A 26,240-nucleotide genomic window follows, 5' to 3' on the forward strand; every position below is an offset into this window, starting at 1 on the left:
TAGCTACACCTTAAGTATCGCAGGAAAGAGAAAAATGGATAAAGAAGTTGTGGTACTTAGGCACAATGGAATATCACTCAGCCATGAAATCAATGTCATAAGGCTAGTAGCAGCATGATGAGTGGATTTAGGGACGAGGATTCTAAGTGAAATAAGTCACACAGAAAAAGACAGTTATCCTAAGATATCACTTATAGAGGGCATGTCAAAATCGCTACACTTGAACTGAATTACAAAACAGAACAGAGTCACACATTTAGAAGACACACTATGGCTGCTTAACGGGAAAGGTGAGGTGGGCTGATGCATAAAACAAGGGTTTGAAATTAGCTCACATACCGTTCCATAAGCCAAATATGTAACAGACAAGACCTCCTCCCTGCTCAGTGAACTGGACTCAACACCCCCTATTCACCGCACAAGAATATATCTGACTAGCAAGAATCTTAAAACCTATGTATTGATATCTCTCTGGAGTTGAATCAAGAGGGTGTAAAGCGGCATAAACACAGCAGGGAAAAGCAGCTCAACCCCATTATCAAAATAAATTACTTAAAATGAACGCCATAAAACAAAGACAGTGAAAGAGAGAGAAATTCTTACAAAATCCGTTCGGAGGCTCTGATGCAACCTGGATTGACCATATCTAGATCCACAGCTGGATGAGACAAAAGGCTGGAAAATCTTGGGGCTGAGAGGATTGGTGAGGTTGGGTGAGCAAACGCAGACCGTTTAAAGTAATACCTCGTGGTACCCACCCCATGGGTCCCAAATCTCCAGGTTCAAGGGCATCTTCCTACATTGAAAACGTGCATGGGAAACCCAGAAGATGGTACAGCGTGTGATCGGGAAAGGTTTCTAAAACGCACCTCATTTCTCCTCTCCTTGTGCTCGGGTTCGCCATTCCAGCTGCTTTACTAACAATCTCCCTACTTAGAGAATCAGCACCTTGAAGCTCCTGTTTCTTTTGTACAGGTTGCAATTTGTCCTGAGGATGAACGGGAAGAGGGGGAACCAACGAGAGACTAGCTCTAGGTGTTGGGACATGCACAGGTCACTCTATTTCCCCATCAGGAAGAAGAATGAAGCACAGGCTCAGCCTGCCCCCCGGAACCAGAATAGGGCCTGAAGCAATCCTGCGCTTTTGCGGCCAGCTCCCAAAAAAGCGAGTTGACAAATGGAGCTCAGGGCCACTGCAATTCACAAACCTGCAGAGTTATAAATGATAACTCTCGTCCACAAATATATTGAGGGAAGGCAACGAAGAGGATTTGAAAGCAAGGCAGAATTGCAGGAAACAGATTTCAGGAGGTAGATTCGACTCGCCTTTAAAGCACATGAAAAGTGGCAAAACATTGACAATGATGCCCTTGGCCAATAAGGGCGTATGCGTTTTTTCCTGAATATATTCAGGAAAAAACGCATACGCCCTTTTTGGCCAACCAAGCAAGCCGGAAGTGCAAATCAGCACTACAAAGAAGTCTCGCTTGCCATCGGTCAAAAGGGCCACGCTGCAAAAAGAGTAAACACCAGAAATGCAGGACAGGCCATGGAGACATGGGAGCCTTGCTAGGCTAAGGGGTGGGATGTCAATTGCCAACAGCCACTCTGGAGAAGTGTACGGTGTGTCCTGAAACATGTAATAAACACAGCTTACAGAGCATAGGGCACTTCCACTCATGGGCGTATAAATTGGGAAAACTAAAAATCAACAAGACACAGGCACCCCAAAGTTTAGGGCTGCTCTGTGTACAAGAACCTCCACTTAGCTACACCTTAAGTATCCCAGGAAAGAGAAAAATGGATAAAGAAGTTGTGGTACTTAGGCACAATGGAATATCACTCAGCCATGAAATCAATGTCATAAGGCTAGTAGCAGCATGATGAGTGGATTTAGGGACGAGGATTCTAAGTGAAATAAGTCACACAGAAAAAGACTCTTATCCTAAGATATCACTTATAGAGGGCATGTCAAAATCGCTACACTTGAACTGAATTACAAAACAGAACAGAGTCACACATTTAGAAGACACACTATGGCTGCTTAACGGGAAAGGTGAGGTGGGCTGATGCATAAAACAAGGGTTTGAAATTAGCTCACATACCGTTCCATAAGCCAAATATGTAACAGACAAGACCTCCTCCCTGCTCAGTGAACTGGACTCAACACCCCCTATTCACCGCACAAGAATATATCTGACTAGCAAGAATCTTAAAACCTATGTATTGATATCTCTCTGGAGTTGAATCAAGAGGGTGTAAAGCGGCATAAACACAGCAGGGAAAAGCAGCTCAACCCCATTATCAAAATAAATTACTTAAAATGAACGCCATAAAACAAAGACAGTGAAAGAGAGAGAAATTCTTACAAAATCCGTTCGGAGGCTCTGATGCAACCTGGATTGACCATATCTAGATCCACACCTGGATGAGACAAAAGGCTGGACAATCTTGGGGCTGAGAGGATTGGTGAGGTTGGGTGAGCAAATGCAGACCGTTTAAAGTAATACCGCGTGGTACCCACCCCATGGGTCCCAAATCTCCAGGTTCAAGGGCATCTTCCTACATTGAAAACGTGCATGGGAAACCCAGAAGATGGTACAGCGTGTGATCGGGAAAGGTTTCTAAAACGCACCTCATTTCTCCTCTCCTTGTGCTCGGGTTCGCCATTCCAGCCGCTTTACTAACAATCTCCCTACTTGGAGAATCAGCACCTTGAAGCTCCTGTTTCTTTTGTACAGGTTGCAATTTGTCCTGAGGATGAACGGGAAGAGGGGGAACCAACGAGAGACTAGCTCTAGGTGTTGGGACATGCACAGGTCACTCTATTTCCCCATCAGGAAGAAGAATGAAGCACAGGCTCAGCCTGCCCCCCGGAACCAGAATAGGGCCTGAAGCAATCCTGCGCTTTTGCGGCCAGCTCCCAAAAAAGCGAGTTGACAAATGGAGCTCAGGGCCACTGCAATTCACAAACCTGCAGAGTTATAAATGATAACTCTCGTCCACAAATATATTGAGGGAAGGCAACGAAGAGGATTTGAAAGCAAGGCAGAATTGCAGGAAACAGATTTCAGGAGGTAGATTCGACTCGCCTTTAAAGCACATGAAAAGTGGCAAAACGTTGACAATGATGCCCTTGGCCAATAAGGGCGTATGCGTTTTTTCCTGAATATATTCAGGAAAAAACGCATACGCCCTTTTTGGCCAACCAAGCAAGCCGGAAGTGCAAATCAGCACTACAAAGAAGTCTCGCTTGCCATCGGTCAAAAGGGCCACGCTGCAAAAAGAGTAAACACCAGAAATGCAGGACAGGCCATGGAGACATGGGAGCCTTGCTAGGCTGAGGGGTGGGATGTCAATTGCCAACAGCCACTCTGGAGAAGTGTACGGTGTGTCCTGAAACATGTAATAAACACAGCTTACAGAGCATAGGGCACTTCCACTCATGGGCGTATAAATTGGGAAAACTAAAAATCAACAAGACACAGGCACCCCAAAGTTTAGGGCTGCTCTGTGTACAAGAACCTCCACTTAGCTACACCTTAAGTATCCCAGGAAAGAGAAAAATGGATAAAGAAGTTGTGGTACTTAGGCACAATGGAATATCACTCAGCCATGAAATCAATGTCATAAGGCTAGTAGCAGCATGATGAGTGGATTTAGGGACGAGGATTCTAAGTGAAATAAGTCACACAGAAAAAGACTCTTATCCTAAGATATCACTTATAAAGGGCATGTCAAAATCGCTACACTTGAACTGAATTACAAAACAGAACAGAGTCACACATTTAGAAGACACACTATGGCTGCTTAACGGGAAAGGTGAGGTGGGGTGATGCATAAAACAAGGGTTTGAAATTAGCTCACATACCGTTCCATAAGCCAAATATGTAACAGACAAGACCTCCTCCCTGCTCAGTGAACTGGACTCAACACCCCCTATTCACCGCACAAGAATATATCTGACTAGCAAGAATCTTAAAACCTATGTATTGATATCTCTCTCGAGTTGAATCAAGAGGGTGTAAAGCGGCATAAACACAGCAGGGAAAAGCAGCTCAACCCCATTATCAAAATAAATTACTTAAAATGAACGCCATAAAACAAAGACAGTGAAAGAGAGAGAAATTCTTACAAAATCCGTTCGGAGGCTCTGATGCAACCTGGATTGACCATATCTAGACCCACAGCTGGATGAGACATAAGGCTGGACACTCTTGGGGCTGAGAGTTTTGGTGAGGTTGGGTGAGGAAACGCAGACCCTTTAAAGTAATACCGCGGGGTACCCACCCCATGGGTCCCAAATCTCCAGGTTCAAGGGCATCTTGCTACATTGAAAACGTGCATGGGAAACCCAGAAGATGGTACAGCGTGTGATCGGGAAAGGTTTCTAAAACGCACCTCATTTCTCCTCTCCTTGTGCTCGGGTTCGCCATTCCAGCCGCTTTATTAACAATCTCCCTAGTTGGAGAATCAGCACCTTGAAGCTCCTGTTTCTTCCGTACAGGTTGCAATTTGTCCTGAGGATGAACGGGAAGAGGGGGAACCAACGAGAGACTAGCTCTAGGTGTTGGGACATGCACAGGTCACTCTATTTCCCCATCAGGAAGAAGAATGAAGCACAGGCTCAGCCTGCCCCCCGGAACCAGAATAGGGCCTGAAGCAATCCTGCGCTTTTGCGGCCAGCTCCCAAAAAAGCGAGTTGACAAATGGAGCTCAGGGCCACTGCAATTCACAAACCTGCAGAGTTATAAATGATAACTCTCGTCCACAAATATATTGAGGGAAGGCAACGAAGAGGATTTGAAAGCAAGGCAGAATTGCAGGAAACAGATTTCAGGAGGTAGATTCGACTCGCCTTTAAAGCACATGAAAAGCAGCAAAACGTTGACAATGATGCCCTTGGCCAAAAAGGGCGTATGCGTTTTTTCCTGAATATATTCAGGAAAAAACGCATACGCCCTTTTTGGCCAACCAAGCAAGCCGGAAGTGCAAATCAGCACTACAAAGAAGTCTCGCTTGCCATCGGTCAAAAGGGCCATGCTGCCAAAAGTGTAAAAACCAGAAATTCAGGACAGGCCATGGAGACATGGGAGCCTTGCTAGGCTGAGGGGTGGGATGTCAATTGCCAACAGCCACTCTGGAGAAGTGTACGGTGTGTCCTGAAACATGTAATAAACACAGCTTACAGAGCATAGGGCACTTCCACTCATGGGCGTATAAATTGGGAAAACTAAAAATCAACAAGACACAGGCACCCCAAAGTTTTGGGCTGCTCTGTGTACAAGAACCTCCACTTAGGTACACCTTAAACATGCCAGGAAAGAGAAAAATGGATAAAGAAGTTGTGGTACTTAGGCACAATGGAATATCACTCAGCCATGAAATCAATGTCATAAGGCTAGTAGCAGCATGATGAGTGGATTTAGGGACGAGGATTCTAAGTGAAATAAGTCACACAGAAAAAGACTCTTATCCTAAGATATCACTTATAGAGGGCATGTCAAAATCGCTACACTTGAACTGAATTACAAAACAGAACAGAGTCACACATTTAGAAGACACACTATGGCTGCTTAACGGGAAAGGTGAGGTGGGCTGATGCATAAAACAAGGGTTTGAAATTAGCTCACATACCGTTCCATAAGCCAAATATGTAACAGACAAGACCTCCTCCCTGCTCAGTGAACTGGACTCAACACCCCCTATTCACCGCACAAGAATATATCTGACTAGCAAGAATCTTAAAACCTATGTATTGATATCTCTCTGGAGTTGAATCAAGAGGGTGTAAAGCGGCATAAACACAGCAGGGAAAAGCAGCTCAACCCCATTATCAAAATAAATTACTTAAAATGAACGCCATAAAACAAAGACAGTGAAAGAGAGAGAAATTCTTACAAAATCCGTTCGGAGGCTCTGATGCAACCTGGATTGACCATATCTAGACCCACAGCTGGATGAGACAAAAGGCTGGACAATCTTGGGGCTGAGAGGATTGGTGAGGTTGGGTGAGCAAACGCAGACCGTTTAAAGTAATACCGCGTGGTACCCACCCCATGGGTCCCAAATCTCCAGGTTCAAGGGCATCTTCCTACATTGAAAACGTGCATGGGAAACCCAGAAGATGGTACAGCGTGTGATCGGGAAAGGTTTCTAAAACGCACCTCATTTCTCCTCTCCTTGTGCTCGGGTTCGCCATTCCAGCCGCTTTACTAACAATCTCCCTACTTGGAGAATCAGCACCTTGAAGCTCCTGTTTCTTTTGTACAGGTTGCAATTTGTCCTGAGGATGAACGGGAAGAGGGGGAACCAACGAGAGACTAGCTCTAGGTGTTGGGACATGCACAGGTCACTCTATTTCCCCATCAGGAAGAAGAATGAAGCACAGGCTCAGCCTGCCCCCCGGAACCAGAATAGGGCCTGAAGCAATCCTGCGCTTTTGCGGCCAGCTCCCAAAAAAGCGAGTTGACAAATGGAGCTCAGGGCCACTGCAATTCACAAACCTGCAGAGTTATAAATGATAACTCTCGTCCACAAATATATTGAGGGAAGGCAACGAAGAGGATTTGAAAGCAAGGCAGAATTGCAGGAAACAGATTTCAGGAGGTAGATTCGACTCGCCTTTAAAGCACATGAAAAGCGGCAAAACGTTGACAATGATGCCCTTGGCCAAAAAGGGCGTATGCGTTTTTTCCTGAATATATTCAGGAAAAAACGCATACGCCCTTTTTGGCCAACCAAGCAAGCCGGAAGTGCAAATCAGCACTACAAAGAAGTCTCGCTTGCCATCAGTCAAAAGGGCCATGCTGCCAAAAGTGTAAAAACCAGAAATTCAGGACAGGCCATGGAGACATGGGAGCCTTGCTACGCTGATGGGCAGGATGCCAATTGCCAACAGCCACTCTGGAGAAGTGTACGGTGTGTCCTGAAACATGTAATAAACACAGCTTACAGAGCATAGGGCACTTCCACTCATGGGCGTATAAATTGGGAAAACTAAAAATCAACAAGACACAGGCACCCCAAAGTTTTGGGCTGCTCTGTGTACAAGAACCTCCACTTAGGTACACCTTAAACATGCCAGGAAAGAGAAAAATGGATAAAGAAGTTGTGGTACTTAGGCACAATGGAATATCACTCAGCCATGAAATCAATGTCATAAGGCTAGTAGCAGCATGATGAGTGGATTTAGGGACGAGGATTCTAAGTGAAATAAGTCACACAGAAAAAGACTCTTATCCTAAGATATCACTTATAGAGGGCATGTCAAAATCGCTACACTTGAACTGAATTACAAAACAGAACAGAGTCACACATTTAGAAGACACACTATGGCTGCTTAACGGGAAAGGTGAGGTGGGCTGATGCATAAAACAAGGGTTTGAAATTAGCTCACATACCGTTCCATAAGCCAAATATGTAACAGACAAGACCTCCTCCCTGCTGAGTGAACTGGACTCAACACCCCCTATTCACCGCACAAGAATATATCTGACTAGCAAGAATCTTAAAACCTATGTATTGATATCTCTCTGGAGTTGAATCAAGAGGGTGTAAAGCGGCATAAACACAGCAGGGAAAAGCAGCTCAACCCCATTATCAAAATAAATTACTTCAAATGAACGCCATGAAACAAAGACAGTGAAAGAGAGAGAAATTCTTACAAAATCCGTTCGGAGGCTCTGATGCAACCTGAATTGACCATATCTAGACCCACAGCTGGATGAGACATAATGCTGGACACTCTTGGGGATGAGAGGTTTGGTGAGGTTGGGTGAGGAAACGCAGACCCTTTAAAGTAATACCGCGGGGTACCCACCCCATGGGTCCCAAATCTCCAGGTTCAAGGGCATCTTCCTACATTGAAAACGTGCATGGGAAACCCAGAAGATGGTACAGCGTGTGATCGGGAAAGGTTTCTAAAACGCACCTCATTTCTCCTCTCCTTGTGCTCGGGTTCGCCATTCCAGCCGCTTTACTAACAATCTCCCTACTTGGAGAATCAGCACCTTGAAGCTCCTGTTTGTTTCGTACAGGTTGCAATTTGTCCTGAGGATGAACGGGAAGAGGTGGAACCAATGAGAGACTAGCTCTAGGTGTTGGGACAGGCACAGGTCTCTCTATTTCCCCATCAGGAAGAAGAATGTAGCACAGGCTCAGCCTGCCCCCTGGAACCAGAATAGGGCCTGAAGCAATCCTGCGCTTTTGCGGCCAGCTCCCAAAAAAGCGAGTTGACAAATGGAGCTCAGGGCCACTGCAATTCACAAACCTGCAGAGTTATAAATGATAACTCTCGTCCACAAATATATTGAGGGAAGGCAACGAAGAGGATTTGAAAGCAAGGCAGAATTGCAGGAAACAGATTTCAGGAGGTAGATTCGACTCGCCTTTAAAGCACATGAAAAGCGGCAAAACGTTGACAATGATGCCCTTGGCCAATAAGGGCGTATGCGTTTTTTCCTGAATATATTCAGGAAAAAACGCATACGCCCTTTTTGGCCAACCAAGCAAGCCGGAAGTGCAAATCAGCGCTACAAAGAAGTCTCGCTTGCCATCGGTCAAAAGGGCCATGCTGCCAAAAGTGTAAAAACCAGAAATTCAGGACAGGCCATGGAGACATGGGAGCCTTGCTACGCTGATGGGCAGGATGCCAATTGCCAACAGCCACTCTGGAGAAGTGTACGGTGTGTCCTGAAACATGTAATAAACACAGCTTACAGAGCATAGGGCACTTCCACTCATGGGCGTATAAATTGGGAAAACTAAAAATCAACAAGACACAGGCACCCCAAAGTTTAGGGCTGCTCTGTGTACAAGAACCTCCACTTAGCTACACCTTAAGTATCCCAGGAAAGAGAAATATGGATAAAGAAGTTGTGGTACTTAGGCACAATAGAATATCACTCAGCCATGAAATCAATGTCATAAGGCTAGTAGCAGCATGATGAGTGGATTTAGGGATGAGGATTCTAAGTGAAAGAAGTCACACAGAAAAAGACTCTTATCCTAAGATATCACTTATAGAGGGCATGTCAAAATCGCTACACTTGAACTGAATTACAAAACAGAACAGAGTCACATATTTCGAAGACACACTATGGCTGCTTAACGGGAAAGGTGAGGTGGGCTGATGCATAAAACAAGGGTTTGAAATTAGCTCACATACCGTTCCATAAGCCAAATATGTAACAGACAAGACCTCCTCCCTGCTGAGTGAACTGGACTCAACACCCCCTATTCACCGCACAAGAATATATCTGACTAGCAAGAATCTTAAAACCTATGTATTGATATCTCTCTGGAGTTGAATCAAGAGGGTGTAAAGCGGCATAAACACAGCAGGGAAAAGCAGCTCAACCCCATTATCAAAATAAATTACTTAAAATGAACGCCATAAAACAAAGACAGTGAAAGAGAGAGAAATTCTTACAAAATCCGTTCGGAGGCTCTGATGCAACCTGGATTGACCATATCTAGACCCACAGCTGGATGAGACATAAGGCTGGACACTCTTGGGGCTGAGAGTTTTGGTGAGGTTGGGTGAGGAAACGCAGACCCTTTAAAGTAATACCGAGAGGTACCCACCCCGTGGGTCCCAAATCTCCAGGTTCAAGGGCATCTTCCTACATTGAAAACGTGCATGGGAAACCCAGAAGATGGTACAGCGTGTGATCGGGAAAGGTTTCTAAAACGCACCTCATTTCTCCTCTCCTTGTGCTCGGGTTCGCCATTCCAGCCGCTTTACTAACAATCTCCCTACTTGGAGAATCAGCACCTTGAAGCTCCTGTTTCTTTTGTACAGGTTGCAATTTATCCTGAGGATGAACGGGAAGAGGGGGAACCAACGAGAGACTAGCTCTAGGTGTTGGGACATGCACAGGTCACTCTATTTCCCCATCAGGAAGAAGAATGAAGCACAGGCTCAGCCTGCCCCCCGGAACCAGAATAGGGCCTGAAGCAATCCTGCGCTTTTGCGGCCAGCTCCCAAAAAAGCGAGTTGACAAATGGAGCTCAGGGTCACTGCAATTCACAAACCTGCAGAGTTATAAATGATAACTCTCGTCCACAAATATATTGAGGGAAGGCAACGAAGAGGATTTGAAAGCAAGGCAGAATTGCAGGAAACAGATTTCAGGAGGTAGATTCGACTCGCCTTTAAAGCACATGAAAAGCGGCAAAACGTTGACAATGATGCCCTTGGCCAATAAGGGCGTATGCGTTTTTTCCTGAATATATTCAGGAAAAAACGCATACGCCCTTTTTGGCCAACCAAGCAAGCCGGAAGTGCAAATCAGCACTACAAAGAAGTCTCGCTTGCCATCGGTCAAAAGGGCCATGCTGCCAAAAGTGTAAAAACCAGAAATTCAGGACAGGCCATGGAGACATGGGAGCCTTGCTACGCTGATGGGCAGGATGCCAATTGCCAACAGCCACTCTGGAGAAGTGTACGGTGTGTCCTGAAACATGTAATAAACACAGCTTACAGAGCATAGGGCACTTCCACTCATGGGCGTATAAATTGGGAAAACTAAAAATCAACAAGACACAGGCACCCCAAAGTTCTGGGCTGCTCTGTGTACAAGAACCTCCACTTAGGTACACTTTAAACATGCCAGGAAAGAGAAAAATGGATAAAGAAGTTGTGGTACTTAGGCACAATGGAATATCACTCAGCCATGAAATCAATGTCATAAGGCTAGTAGCAGCATGATGAGTGGATTTAGGGACGAGGATTCTAAGTGAAATAAGTCACACAGAAAAAAAGTCTTATCCTAAGATATCACTTATAGAGGGCATGTCAAAATCGCTACACTTGAACTGAATTACAAAACAGAACAGAGTCACACATTTAGAAGACACACTATGGCTGCTTAACGGGAAAGGTGAGGTGGGCTGATGCATAAAACAAGGGTTTGAAATTAGCTCACATACCGTTCCATAAGCCAAATATGTAACAGACAAGACCTCCTCCCTGCTCAGTGAACTGGACTCAACACCCCCTATTCACCGCACAAGAATATATCTGACTAGCAAGAATCTTAAAACCTATGTATTGATATCTCTCTGGAGTTGAATCAAGAGGGTGTAAAGCGGCATAAACACAGCAGGGAAAAGCAGCTCAACCCCATTATCAAAATAAATTACTTAAAATGAACGCCATGAAACAAAGACAGTGAAAGAGAGAGAAATTCTTACAAAATCCGTTCGGAGGCTCTGATGCAACCTGGATTGACCATATCTAGACCCACAGCTGGATGAGACATAAGGCTGGACACTCTTGGGGCTGAGAGTTTTGGTGAGGTTGGGTGAGGAAACGCAGACCCTTTAAAGTAATACCGCGGGGTACCCACCCCATGGGTCCCAAATCTCCAGGTTCAAGGGCATCTTGCTACATTGAAAACATGCATGGGAAACCCAGAAGATGGTACAGCGTGTGATCGGGAAAGGTTTCTAAAACGCACCTCATTTCTCCTCTCCTTGTGCTCGGGTTCGCCATTCCAGCCGCTTTATTAACAATCTCCCTACTTGGAGAATCAGCACCTTGAAGCTCCTGTTTCTTTCGTACAGGTTGCAATTTGTCCTGAGGATGAACGGGAAGAGGGGGAACCAATGAGAGACTAGCTCTAGGTGTTGGGACAGGCACAGGTCACTCTATTTCCCCATCAGGAAGAAGAATGAAGCACAGGCTCAGCCTGCCCCCCGGAACCAGAATAGGGCCTGAAGCAATCCTGCGCTTTTGCGGCCAGCTCCCAAAAAAGCGAGTTGACAAATGGAGCTCAGGGCCACTGCAATTCACAAACCTGCAGAGTTATAAATGATAACTCTCGTCCACAAATATATTGAGGGAAGGCAACGAAGAGGATTTGAAAGCAAGGCAGAATTGCAGGAAACAGATTTCAGGAGGTAGATTCGACTCGCCTTTAAAGCACATGAAAAGCAGCAAAACGTTGACAATGATGCCCTTGGCCAAAAAGGGCGTATGCGTTTTTTCCTGAATATATTCAGGAAAAAACGCATACGCCCTTTTTGGCCAACCAAGCAAGCCGGAAGTGCAAATCAGCGCTACAAAGAAGTCACGCTTGCCATCGGTCAAAAGGGCCATGCTGCCAAAAGTGTAAAATCCAGAAATTCAGGACAGGCCATGGAGACATGGGAGCCTTGCTAGGCTGAGGGGTGGGATGTCAGTTGCCAACAGCCACTCTGGAGAAGTGTACGGTGTGTCCTGAAACATGTAATAAACACAGCTTACAGAGCATAGGGCACTTCCACTCATGGGCGTATAAATTGGGAAAACTAAAAATCAACAAGACACAGGCACCCCAAAGTTTCGGGCTGCTCTGTGTACAAGAACCTCCACTTAGGTACACCTTAAACATGCCAGGAAAGAGAAAAATGGATAAAGAAGTTGTGGTACTTAGGCACAATAGAATATCACTCAGCCATGAAATCAATGTCATAAGGCTAGTAGCAGCATGATGAGTGGATTTAGGGACGAGGATTCTAAGTGAAAGAAGTCACACAGAAAAAGACTCTTATCCTAAGATATCACTTATAGAGGGCATGTCAAAATCGCTACACTTGAACTGAATTACAAAACAGAACAGAGTCACATATTTCGAAGACACACTATGGCTGCTTAACGGGAAAGGTGAGGTGGGCTGATGCATAAAACAAGGGTTTGAAATTAGCTCACATACCGTTCCATAAGCCAAATATGTAACAGACAAGACCTCCTCCCTGCTCAGTGAACTGGACTCAACACCCCCTATTCACCGCACAAGAATATATCTGACTAGCAAGAATCTTAAAACCTATGTATTGATATCTCTCTGGAGTTGAATCAAGAGGGTGTAAAGCGGCATAAACACAGCAGGGAAAAGCAGCTCAACCCCATTATCAAAATAAATTACTTAAAATGAACGCCATAAAACAAAGACAGTGAAAGAGAGAGAAATTCTTACAAAATCCGTTCGGAGGCTCTGATGCAACCTGGATTGACCATATCTAGACCCACAGCTGGATGAGACATAAGGCTGGACACTCTTGGGGCTGAGAGTTTTGGTGAGGTTGGGTGAGGAAACGCAGACCCTTTAAAGTAATACCGAGAGGTACCCACCCCGTGGGTCCCAAATCTCCAGGTTCAAGGGCATCTTCCTACATTGAAAACGTGCATGGGAAACCCAGAAGATGGTACAGCGTGTGATCGGGAAAGGTTTCTAAAACGCACCTCATTTCTCCTCTCCTTGTGCTCGGGTTCGCCATTCCAGCCGCTTTACTAACAATCTCCCTACTTGGAGAATCAGCACCTTGAAGCTCCTGTTTCTTTTGTACAGGTTGCAATTTATCCTGAGGATGAACGGGAAGAGGGGGAACCAACGAGAGACTAGCTCTAGGTGTTGGGACATGCACAGGTCACTCTATTTCCCCATCAGGAAGAAGAATGAAGCACAGGCTCAGCCTGCCCCCCGGAACCAGAATAGGGCCTGAAGCAATCCTGCGCTTTTGCGGCCAGCTCCCAAAAAAGCGAGTTGACAAATGGAGCTCAGGGCCACTGCAATTCACAAACCTGCAGAGTTATAAATGATAACTCTCGTCCACAAATATATTGAGGGAAGGCAACGAAGAGGATTTGAAAGCAAGGCAGAATTGCAGGAAACAGATTTCAGGAGGTAGATTCGACTCGCCTTTAAAGCACATGAAAAGCGGCAAAACGTTGACAATGATGCCCTTGGCCAATAAGGGCGTATGCGTTTTTTCCTGAATATATTCAGGAAAAAACGCATACGCCCTTTTTGGCCAACCAAGCAAGCCGGAAGTGCAAATCAGCACTACAAAGAAGTCTCGCTTGCCATCGGTCAAAAGGGCCATGCTGCCAAAAGTGTAAAAACCAGAAATTCAGGACAGGCCATGGAGACATGGGAGCCTTGCTACGCTGATGGGCAGGATGCCAATTGCCAACAGCCACTCTGGAGAAGTGTACGGTGTGTCCTGAAACATGTAATAAACACAGCTTACAGAGCATAGGGCACTTCCACTCATGGGCGTATAAATTGGGAAAACTAAAAATCAACAAGACACAGGCACCCCAAAGTTTTGGGCTGCTCTGTGTACAAGAACCTCCACTTAGGTACACTTTAAACATGCCAGGAAAGAGAAAAATGGATAAAGAAGTTGTGGTACTTAGGCACAATGGAATATCACTCAGCCATGAAATCAATGTCATAAGGCTAGTAGCAGCATGATGAGTGGATTTAGGGACGAGGATTCTAAGTGAAATAAGTCACACAGAAAAAAAGTCTTATCCTAAGATATCACTTATAGAGGGCATGTCAAAATCGCTACACTTGAACTGAATTACAAAACAGAACAGAGTCACACATTTAGAAGACACACTATGGCTGCTTAACGGGAAAGGTGAGGTGGGCTGATGCATAAAACAAGGGTTTGAAATTAGCTCACATACCGTTCCATAAGCCAAATATGTAACAGACAAGACCTCCTCCCTGCTCAGTGAACTGGACTCAACACCCCCTATTCACCGCACAAGAATATATCTGACTAGCAAGAATCTTAAAACCTATGTATTGATATCTCTCTGGAGTTGAATCAAGAGGGTGTAAAGCGGCATAAACACAGCAGGGAAAAGCAGCTCAACCCCATTATCAAAATAAATTACTTAAAATGAACGCCATGAAACAAAGACAGTGAAAGAGAGAGAAATTCTTACAAAATCCGTTCGGAGGCTCTGATGCAACCTGGATTGACCATATCTAGACCCACAGCTGGATGAGACATAAGGCTGGACACTCTTGGGGCTGAGAGGTTTGGTGAGGTTGGGTGAGGAAACGCAGACCCTTTAAAGTAATACCGCGGGGTACCCACCCCATGGGTCCCAAATCTCCAGGTTCAAGGGCATCTTGCTACATTGAAAACATGCATGGGAAACCCAGAAGATGGTACAGCGTGTGATCGGGAAAAGTTTCTAAAACGCACCTCATTTCTCCTCTCCTTGTGCTCGGGTTCGCCATTCCAGCCGCTTTATTAACAATCTCCCTACTTGGAGAATCAGCACCTTGAAGCTCCTGTTTCTTTCGTACAGGTTGCAATTTGTCCTGAGGATGAACGGGAAGAGGGGGAACCAATGAGAGACTAGCTCTAGGTGTTGGGACAGGCACAGGTCACTCTATTTCCCCATCAGGAAGAAGAATGAAGCACAGGCTCAGCCTGCCCCCCGGAACCAGAATAGGGCCTGAAGCAATCCTGCGCTTTTGCGGCCAGCTCCCAAAAAAGCGAGTTGACAAATGGAGCTCAGGGCCACTGCAATTCACAAACCTGCAGAGTTATAAATGATAACTCTCGTCCACAAATATATTGAGGGAAGGCAACGAAGAGGATTTGAAAGCAAGGCAGAATTGCAGGAAACAGATTTCAGGAGGTAGATTCGACTCGCCTTTAAAGCACATGAAAAGCAGCAAAACGTTGACAATGATGCCCTTGGCCAAAAAGGGCGTATGCGTTTTTTCCTGAATATATTCAGGAAAAAACGCATACGCCCTTTTTGGCCAACCAAGCAAGCCGGAAGTGCAAATCAGCGCTACAAAGAAGTCACGCTTGCCATCGGTCAAAAGGGCCATGCTGCCAAAAGTGTAAAAACCAGAAATTCAGGACAGGCCATGGAGACATGGGAGCCTTGCTAGGCTGAGGGGTGGGATGTCAGTTGCCAACAGCCACTCTGGAGAAGTGTACGGTGTGTCCTGAAACATGTAATAAACACAGCTTACAGAGCATAGGGCACTTCCACTCATGGGCGTATAAATTGGGAAAACTAAAAATCAACAAGACACAGGCACCCCAAAGTTTTGGGCTGCTCTGTGTACAAGAACCTCCACTTAGCTACACCTTAAACATGCCAGGAAAGAGAAAAATGGATAAAGAAGTTGTGGTACTTAGGCACAATGGAATATCACTCAGCCATGAAATCAATGTCATAAGGCTAGTAGCAGCATGATGAGTGGATTTAGGGACGAGGATTCTAAGTGAAATAAGTCACACAGAAAAAGACTCTTATCCTAAGATATCACTTATAGAGGGCATGTCAAAATCGCTACACTTGAACTGAATTACAAAACAGAACAGAGTCACACATTTAGAAGACACACTATGGCTGCTTAACGGGAAAGGTGAGGTGGGCTGATGCATAAAACAAGGGTTTGAAATTAGCTCACATACCGTTCCATAAGCCAAATATGTAACAGACAAGACCTCCTCCCTGCTCAGTGAACTGGACTCAACACCCCCTATTCACCGCACAAGAATATATCTGACTAGCAAGAATCTTAAAACCTATGTATTGATATCTCTCTGGAGTTGAATCAAGAGGGTGTAAAGCGGCATAAACACAGCAGGGAAAAGCAGCTCAACCCCATTATCAAAATAAATTACTTAAAATGAACGCCATAAAACAAAGACAGTGAAAGAGAGAGAAATTCTTACAAAATCCGTTCGGAGGCTCTGATGCAACCTGGATTGACCATATCTAGACCCACAGCTGGATGAGACAAAAGGCTGGACAATCTTGGGGCTGAGAGGATTGGTGAGGTTGGGTGAGCAAACGCAGACCGTTTAAAGTAATACCGCGGGGTACCCACCCCATGGGTCCCAAATCTCCAGGTTCAAGGGCATCTTCCTACATTGAAAACGTGCATGGGAAACCCAGAAGATGGTACAGCGTGTGATCGGGAAAGGTTTCTAAAACGCACCTCATTTCTCCTCTCCTTGTGCTCGGGTTCGCCATTCCAGCCGCTTTACTAACAATCTCCCTACTTGGAGAATCAGCACCTTGAAGCTCCTGTTTCTTTTGTACAGGTTGCAATTTGTCCTGAGGATGAACGGGAAGAGGGGGAACCAACGAGAGACTAGCTCTAGGTGTTGGGACATGCACAGGTCACTCTATTTCCCCATCAGGAAGAAGAATGAAGCACAGGCTCAGCCTGCCCCCCGGAACCAGAATAGGGCCTGAAGCAATCCTGCGCTTTTGCGGCCAGCTCCCAAAAAAGCGAGTTGACAAATGGAGCTCAGGGCCACTGCAATTCACAAACCTGCAGAGTTATAAATGATAACTCTCGTCCACAAATATATTGAGGGAAGGCAACGAAGAGGATTTGAAAGCAAGGCAGAATTGCAGGAAACAGATTTCAGGAGGTAGATTCGACTCGCCTTTAAAGCACATGAAAAGCGGCAAAACGTTGACAATGATGCCCTTGGCCAATAAGGGCGTATGCGTTTTTTCCTGAATATATTCAGGAAAAAACGCATACGCCCTTTTTGGCCAACCAAGCAAGCCGGAAGTGCAAATCAGCACTACAAAGAAGTCTCGCTTGCCATCGGTCAAAAGGGCCATGCTGCCAAAAGTGTAAAAACCAGAAATTCAGGACAGGCCATGGAGACATGGGAGCCTTGCTACGCTGATGGGCAGGATGCCAATTGCCAACAGCCACTCTGGAGAAGTGTACGGTGTGTCCTGAAACATGTAATAAACACAGCTTACAGAGCATAGGGCACTTCCACTCATGGGCGTATAAATTGGGAAAACTAAAAATCAATAAGACACAGGCACCCCAAAGTTTTGGGCTGCTCTGTGTACAAGAACCTCCACTTAGGTACACTTTAAACATGCCAGGAAAGAGAAAAATGGATAAAGAAGTTGTGGTACTTAGGCACAATGGAATATCACTCAGCCATGAAATCAATGTCATAAGGCTAGTAGCAGCATGATGAGTGGATTTAGGGACGAGGATTCTAAGTGAAATAAGTCACACAGAAAAAAAGTCTTATCCTAAGATATCACTTATAGAGGGCATGTCAAAATCGCTACACTTGAACTGAATTACAAAACAGAACAGAGTCACACATTTAGAAGACACACTATGGCTGCTTAACGGGAAAGGTGAGGTGGGCTGATGCATAAAACAAGGGTTTGAAATTAGCTCACATACCGTTCCATAAGCCAAATATGTAACAGACAAGACCTCCTCCCTGCTGAGTGAACTGGACTCAACACCCCCTATTCACCGCACAAGAATATATCTGACTAGCAAGAATCTTAAAACCTATGTATTGATATCTCTCTGGAGTTGAATCAAGAGGGTGTAAAGCGGCATAAACACAGCAGGGAAAAGCAGCTCAACCCCATTATCAAAATAAATTACTTAAAATGAACGCCATGAAACAAAGACAGTGAAAGAGAGAGAAATTCTTACAAAATCCGTTCGGAGGCTCTGATGCAACCTGGATTGACCATATCTAGACCCACAGCTGGATGAGACATAAGGCTGGACACTCTTGGGGCTGAGAGGTTTGGTGAGGTTGGGTGAGGAAACGCAGACCCTTTAAAGTAATACCGCGGGGTACCCACCCCATGGGTCCCAAATCTCCAGGTTCAAGGGCATCTTGCTACATTGAAAACATGCATGGGAAACCCAGAAGATGGTACAGCGTGTGATCGGGAAAGGTTTCTAAAACGCACCTCATTTCTCCTCTCCTTGTGCTCGGGTTCGCCATTCCAGCCGCTTTATTAACAATCTCCCTACTTGGAGAATCAGCACCTTGAAGCTCCTGTTTCTTTCGTACAGGTTGCAATTTGTCCTGAGGATGAACGGGAAGAGGGGGAACCAATGAGAGACTAGCTCTAGGTGTTGGGACAGGCACAGGTCACTCTATTTCCCCATCAGGAAGAAGAATGAAGCACAGGCTCAGCCTGCCCCCCGGAACCAGAATAGGGCCTGAAGCAATCCTGCGCTTTTGCGGCCAGCTCCCAAAAAAGCGAGTTGACAAATGGAGCTCAGGGCCACTGCAATTCACAAACCTGCAGAGTTATAAATGATAACTCTCGTCCACAAATATATTGAGGGAAGGCAACGAAGAGGATTTGAAAGCAAGGCAGAATTGCAGGAAACAGATTTCAGGAGGTAGATTCGACTCGCCTTTAAAGCACATGAAAAGCGGCAAAACGTTGACAATGATGCCCTTGGCCAATAAGGGCGTATGCGTTTTTTCCTGAATATATTCAGGAAAAAACGCATACGCCCTTTTTGGCCAACCAAGCAAGCCGGAAGTGCAAATCAGCGCTACAAAGAAGTCTCGCTTGCCATCGGTCAAAAGGGCCATGCTGCCAAAAGTGTAAAAACCAGAAATTCAGGACAGGCCATGGAGACATGGGAGCCTTGCTACGCTGATGGGCGGGATGCCAATTGCCAACAGCCACTCTGGAGAAGTGTACGGTGTGTCCTGAAACATGTAATAAACACAGCTTACAGAGCATAGGGCACTTCCACTCATGGGCGTATAAATTGGGAAAACTAAAAATCGACAAGACACAGGCACCCCAAAGTTTTGGGCTGCTCTGTGTACAAGAACCTCCACTTAGGTACACTTTAAACATGCCAGGAAAGAGAAAAATGGATAAAGAAGTTGTGGTACTTAGGCACAATGGAATATCACTCAGCCATGAAATCAATGTCATAAGGCTAGTAGCAGCATGATGAGTGGATTTAGGGACGAGGATTCTAAGTGAAATAAGTCACACAGAAAAAGACTCTTATCCTAAGATATCACTTATAGAGGGCATGTCAAAATCGCTACACTTGAACTGAATTACAAAACAGAACAGAGTCACACATTTAGAAGACACACTATGGCTGCTTAACGGGAAAGGTGAGGTGGGCTGATGCATAAAACAAGGGTTTGAAATTAGCTCACATACCGTTCCATAAGCCAAATATGTAACAGACAAGACCTCCTCCCTGCTCAGTGAACTGGACTCAACACCCCCTATTCACCGCACAAGAATATATCTGACTAGCAAGAATCTTAAAACCTATGTATTGATATCTCTCTGGAGTTGAATCAAGAGGGTGTAAAGCGGCATAAACACAGCAGGGAAAAGCAGCTCAACCCCATTATCAAAATAAATTACTTAAAATGAACGCCATAAAACAAAGACAGTGAAAGAGAGAGAAATTCTTACAAAATCCGTTCGGAGGCTCTGATGCAACCTGGATTGACCATATCTAGACCCACAGCTGGATGAGACAAAAGGCTGGACAATCTTGGGGCTGAGAGGATTGGTGAGGTTGGGTGAGCAAACGCAGACCGTTTAAAGTAATACCGCGGGGTACCCACCCCATGGGTCCCAAATCTCCAGGTTCAAGGGCATCTTCCTACATTGAAAACGTGCATGGGAAACCCAGAAGATGGTACAGCGTGTGATCGGGAAAGGTTTCTAAAACGCACCTCATTTCTCCTCTCCTTGTGCTCGGGTTCGCCATTCCAGCCGCTTTACTAACAATCTCCCTACTTGGAGAATCAGCACCTTGAAGCTCCTGTTTCTTTTGTACAGGTTGCAATTTGTCCTGAGGATGAACGGGAAGAGGGGGAACCAACGAGAGACTAGCTCTAGGTGTTGGGACATGCACAGGTCACTCTATTTCCCCATCAGGAAGAAGAATGAAGCACAGGCTCAGCCTGCCCCCCGGAACCAGAATAGGGCCTGAAGCAATCCTGCGCTTTTGCGGCCAGCTCCCAAAAAAGCGAGTTGACAAATGGAGCTCAGGGCCACTGCAATTCACAAACCTGCAGAGTTATAAATGATAACTCTCGTCCACAAATATATTGAGGGAAGGCAACGAAGAGGATTTGAAAGCAAGGCAGAATTGCAGGAAACAGATTTCAGGAGGTAGATTCGACTCGCCTTTAAAGCACATGAAAAGCGGCAAAACGTTGACAATGATGCCCTTGGCCAATAAGGGCGTATGCGTTTTTTCCTGAATATATTCAGGAAAAAACGCATACGCCCTTTTTGGCCAACCAAGCAAGCCGGAAGTGCAAATCAGCACTACAAAGAAGTCTCGCTTGCCATCGGTCAAAAGGGCCATGCTGCCAAAAGTGTAAAAACCAGAAATTCAGGACAGGCCATGGAGACATGGGAGCCTTGCTACGCTGATGGGCAGGATGCCAATTGCCAACAGCCACTCTGGAGAAGTGTACGGTGTGTCCTGAAACATGTAATAAACACAGCTTACAGAGCATAGGGCACTTCCACTCATGGGCGTATAAATTGGGAAAACTAAAAATCAATAAGACACAGGCACCCCAAAGTTTTGGGCTGCTCTGTGTACAAGAACCTCCACTTAGGTACACTTTAAACATGCCAGGAAAGAGAAAAATGGATAAAGAAGTTGTGGTACTTAGGCACAATGGAATATCACTCAGCCATGAAATCAATGTCATAAGGCTAGTAGCAGCATGATGAGTGGATTTAGGGACGAGGATTCTAAGTGAAATAAGTCACACAGAAAAAAAGTCTTATCCTAAGATATCACTTATAGAGGGCATGTCAAAATCGCTACACTTGAACTGAATTACAAAACAGAACAGAGTCACACATTTAGAAGACACACTATGGCTGCTTAACGGGAAAGGTGAGGTGGGCTGATGCATAAAACAAGGGTTTGAAATTAGCTCACATACCGTTCCATAAGCCAAATATGTAACAGACAAGACCTCCTCCCTGCTCAGTGAACTGGACTCAACACCCCCTATTCACCGCACAAGAATATATCTGACTAGCAAGAATCTTAAAACCTATGTATTGATATCTCTCTGGAGTTGAATCAAGAGGGTGTAAAGCGGCATAAACACAGCAGGGAAAAGCAGCTCAACCCCATTATCAAAATAAATTACTTAAAATGAACGCCATGAAACAAAGACAGTGAAAGAGAGAGAAATTCTTACAAAATCCGTTCGGAGGCTCTGATGCAACCTGGATTGACCATATCTAGACCCACAGCTGGATGATACATAAGGCTGGACACTCTTGGGGCTGAGAGGTTTGGTGAGGTTGGGTGAGGAAACGCAGACCCTTTAAAGTAATACCGCGGGGTACCCACCCCATGGGTCCCAAATCTCCAGGTTCAAGGGCATCTTGCTACATTGAAAACATGCATGGGAAACCCAGAAGATGGTACAGCGTGTGATCGGGAAAGGTTTCTAAAACGCACCTCATTTCTCCTCTCCTTGTGCTCGGGTTCGCCATTCCAGCCGCTTTATTAACAATCTCCCTACTTGGAGAATCAGCACCTTGAAGCTCCTGTTTCTTTCGTACAGGTTGCAATTTGTCCTGAGGATGAACGGGAAGAGGGGGAACCAATGAGAGACTAGCTCTAGGTGTTGGGACAGGCACAGGTCACTCTATTTCCCCATCAGGAAGAAGAATGAAGCACAGGCTCAGCCTGCCCCCCGGAACCAGAATAGGGCCTGAAGCAATCCTGCGCTTTTGCGGCCAGCTCCCAAAAAAGCGAGTTGACAAATGGAGCTCAGGGCCACTGCAATTCACAAACCTGCAGAGTTATAAATGATAACTCTCGTCCACAAATATATTGAGGGAAGGCAACGAAGAGGATTTGAAAGCAAGGCAGAATTGCAGGAAACAGATTTCAGGAGGTAGATTCGACTCGCCTTTAAAGCACATGAAAAGCGGCAAAACGTTGACAATGATGCCCTTGGCCAATAAGGGCGTATGCGTTTTTTCCTGAATATATTCAGGAAAAAACGCATACGCCCTTTTTGGCCAACCAAGCAAGCCGGAAGTGCAAATCAGCGCTACAAAGAAGTCTCGCTTGCCATCGGTCAAAAGGGCCATGCTGCCAAAAGTGTAAAAACCAGAAATTCAGGACAGGCCATGGAGACATGGGAACCTTGCTACGCTGATGGGCGGGATGCCAATTGCCAACAGCCACTCTGGAGAAGTGTACGGTGTGTCCTGAAACATGTAATAAACACAGCTTACAGAGCATAGGGCACTTCCACTCATGGGCGTATAAATTGGGAAAACTAAAAATCAATAAGACACAGGCACCCCAAAGTTTTGGGCTGCTCTGTGTACAAGAACCTCCACTTAGGTACACTTTAAACATGCCAGGAAAGAGAAAAATGGATAAAGAAGTTGTGGTACTTAGGCACAATGGAATATCACTCAGCCATGAAATCAATGTCATAAGGCTAGTAGCAGCATGATGAGTGGATTTAGGGACGAGGATTCTAAGTGAAATAAGTCACACAGAAAAAAAGTCTTATCCTAAGATATCACTTATAGAGGGCATGTCAAAATCGCTACACTTGAACTGAATTACAAAACAGAACAGAGTCACACATTTAGAAGACACACTATGGCTGCTTAACGGGAAAGGTGAGGTGGGCTGATGCATAAAACAAGGGTTTGAAATTAGCTCACATACCGTTCCATAAGCCAAATATGTAACAGACAAGACCTCCTCCCTGCTCAGTGAACTGGACTCAACACCCCCTATTCACCGCACAAGAATATATCTGACTAGCAAGAATCTTAAAACCTATGTATTGATATCTCTCTGGAGTTGAATCAAGAGGGTGTAAAGCGGCATAAACACAGCAGGGAAAAGCAGCTCAACCCCATTATCAAAATAAATTACTTAAAATGAACGCCATAAAACAAAGACAGTGAAAGAGAGAGAAATTCTTACAAAATCCATTCGGAGGCTCTGATGCAACCTGGATTGACCATATCTAGACCCACAGCTGGATGAGACATAAGGCTGGACACTCTTGGGGCTGAGAGGTTTGGTGAGGTCGGGTGAGGAAACGCAGACCCTTTAAAGTAATACCGCGTGGTACCCACCCCATGGGTCCCAAATCTCCAGGTTCAAGGGCATCTTCCTACATTGAAAACGTGCATGGGAAACCCAGAAGATGGTACAGCGTGTGATCGGGAAAGGTTTCTAAAACGCACCTCATTTCTCCTCTCCTTGTGCTCGGGTTCGCCATTCCAGCCGCTTTACTAACAATCTCCCTACTTGGAGAATCAGCACCTTGAAGCTCCTGTTTGTTTCGTACAGGTTGCAATTTGTCCTGAGGATGAACGGGAAGAGGTGGAACCAATGAGAGACTAGCTCTAGGTGTTGGGACAGGCACAGGTCACTCTATTTCCCCATCAGGAAGAAGAATGAAGCACAGGCTCAGCCTGCCCCCCGGAACCAGAATAGGGCCTGAAGCAATCCTGCGCTTTTGCGGCCAGCTCCCAAAAAAGCGAGTTGACAAATGGAGCTCAGGGCCACTGCAATTCACAAACCTGCAGAGTTATAAATGATAACTCTCGTCCACAAATATATTGAGGGAAGGCAACGAAGAGGATTTGAAAGCAAGGCAGAATGGCAGGAAACAGATTTCAGGAGGTAGATTCGACTCGCCTTTAAAGCACATGAAAAGCGGCAAAACGTTGACAATGATGCCCTTGGCTAACAAGGGCGTATGCGTTTTTTCCTGAATATATTCAGGAAAAAACGCATACGCCCTTGTTGGCCAACCAAGCAAGCCGGAAGTGCAAATCAGCACTACAAAGAAGTCTCGCTTGCCATCGGTCAAAAGGGCCACGCTGCAAAAAGAGTAAACACCAGAAATGCAGGACAGGCCATGGAGACATGGGAGCCTTGCTAGGCTGAGGGGTGGGATGTCAATTGCCAACAGCCACTCTGGAGAAGTGTACGGTGTGTCCTGAAACATGTAATAAACACAGCTTACAGAGCATAGGGCACTTCCACTCATGGGCGTATAAATTGGGAAAACTAAAAATCAACAAGACACAGGCACCCCAAAGTTTAGGGCTGCTCTGTGTACAAGAACCTCCACTTAGCTACACCTTAAGTATCCCAGGAAAGAGAAATATGGATAAAGAAGTTGTGGTACTTAGGCACAATAGAATATCACTCAGCCATGAAATCAATGTCATAAGGCTAGTAGCAGCATGATGAGTGGATTTAGGGACGAGGATTCTAAGTGAAAGAAGTCACACAGAAAAAGACTCTTATCCTAAGATATCACTTATAGAGGGCATGTCAAAATCGCTACACTTGAACTGAATTACAAAACAGAACAGAGTCACATATTTCGAAGACACACTATGGCTGCTTAACGGGAAAGGTGAGGTGGGCTGATGCATAAAACAAGGGTTTGAAATTAGCTCACATACCGTTCCATAAGCCAAATATGTAACAGACAAGACCTCCTCCCTGCTGAGTGAACTGGACTCAACACCCCCTATTCACCGCACAAGAATATATCTGACTAGCAAGAATCTTAAAACCTATGTATTGATATCTCTCTGGAGTTGAATCAAGAGGGTGTAAAGCGGCATAAACACAGCAGGGAAAAGCAGCTCAACCCCATTATCAAAATAAATTACTTAAAATGAACGCCATAAAACAAAGACAGTGAAAGAGAGAGAAATTCTTACAAAATCCGTTCGGAGGCTCTGATGCAACCTGGATTGACCATATCTAGACCCACAGCTGGATGAGACATAAGGCTGGACACTCTTGGGGCTGAGAGTTTTGGTGAGGTTGGGTGAGGAAACGCAGACCCTTTAAAGTAATACCGAGAGGTACCCACCCCGTGGGTCCCAAATCTCCAGGTTCAAGGGCATCTTCCTACATTGAAAACGTGCATGGGAAACCCAGAAGATGGTACAGCGTGTGATCGGGAAAGGTTTCTAAAACGCACCTCATTTCTCCTCTCCTTGTGCTCGGGTTCGCCATTCCAGCCGCTTTACTAACAATCTCCCTACTTGGAGAATCAGCACCTTGAAGCTCCTGTTTCTTTTGTACAGGTTGCAATTTATCCTGAGGATGAACGGGAAGAGGGGGAACCAACGAGAGACTAGCTCTAGGTGTTGGGACATGCACAGGTCACTCTATTTCCCCATCAGGAAGAAGAATGAAGCACAGGCTCAGCCTGCCCCCCGGAACCAGAATAGGGCCTGAAGCAATCCTGCGCTTTTGCGGCCAGCTCCCAAAAAAGCGAGTTGACAAATGGAGCTCAGGGCCACTGCAATTCACAAACCTGCAGAGTTATAAATGATAACTCTCGTCCACAAATATATTGAGGGAAGGCAACGAAGAGGATTTGAAAGCAAGGCAGAATTGCAGGAAACAGATTTCAGGAGGTAGATTCGACTCGCCTTTAAAGCACATGAAAAGCGGCAAAACGTTGACAATGATGCCCTTGGCCAATAAGGGCGTATGCGTTTTTTCCTGAATATATTCAGGAAAAAACGCATACGCCCTTTTTGGCCAACCAAGCAAGCCGGAAGTGCAAATCAGCACTACAAAGAAGTCTCGCTTGCCATCGGTCAAAAGGGCCATGCTGCC

Source organism: Eubalaena glacialis, chromosome 1 (genome assembly GCF_028564815.1).
Source record: "Eubalaena glacialis isolate mEubGla1 chromosome 1, mEubGla1.1.hap2.+ XY, whole genome shotgun sequence".
NCBI classification, from domain to species: Eukaryota; Metazoa; Chordata; class Mammalia; order Artiodactyla; family Balaenidae; genus Eubalaena; species Eubalaena glacialis.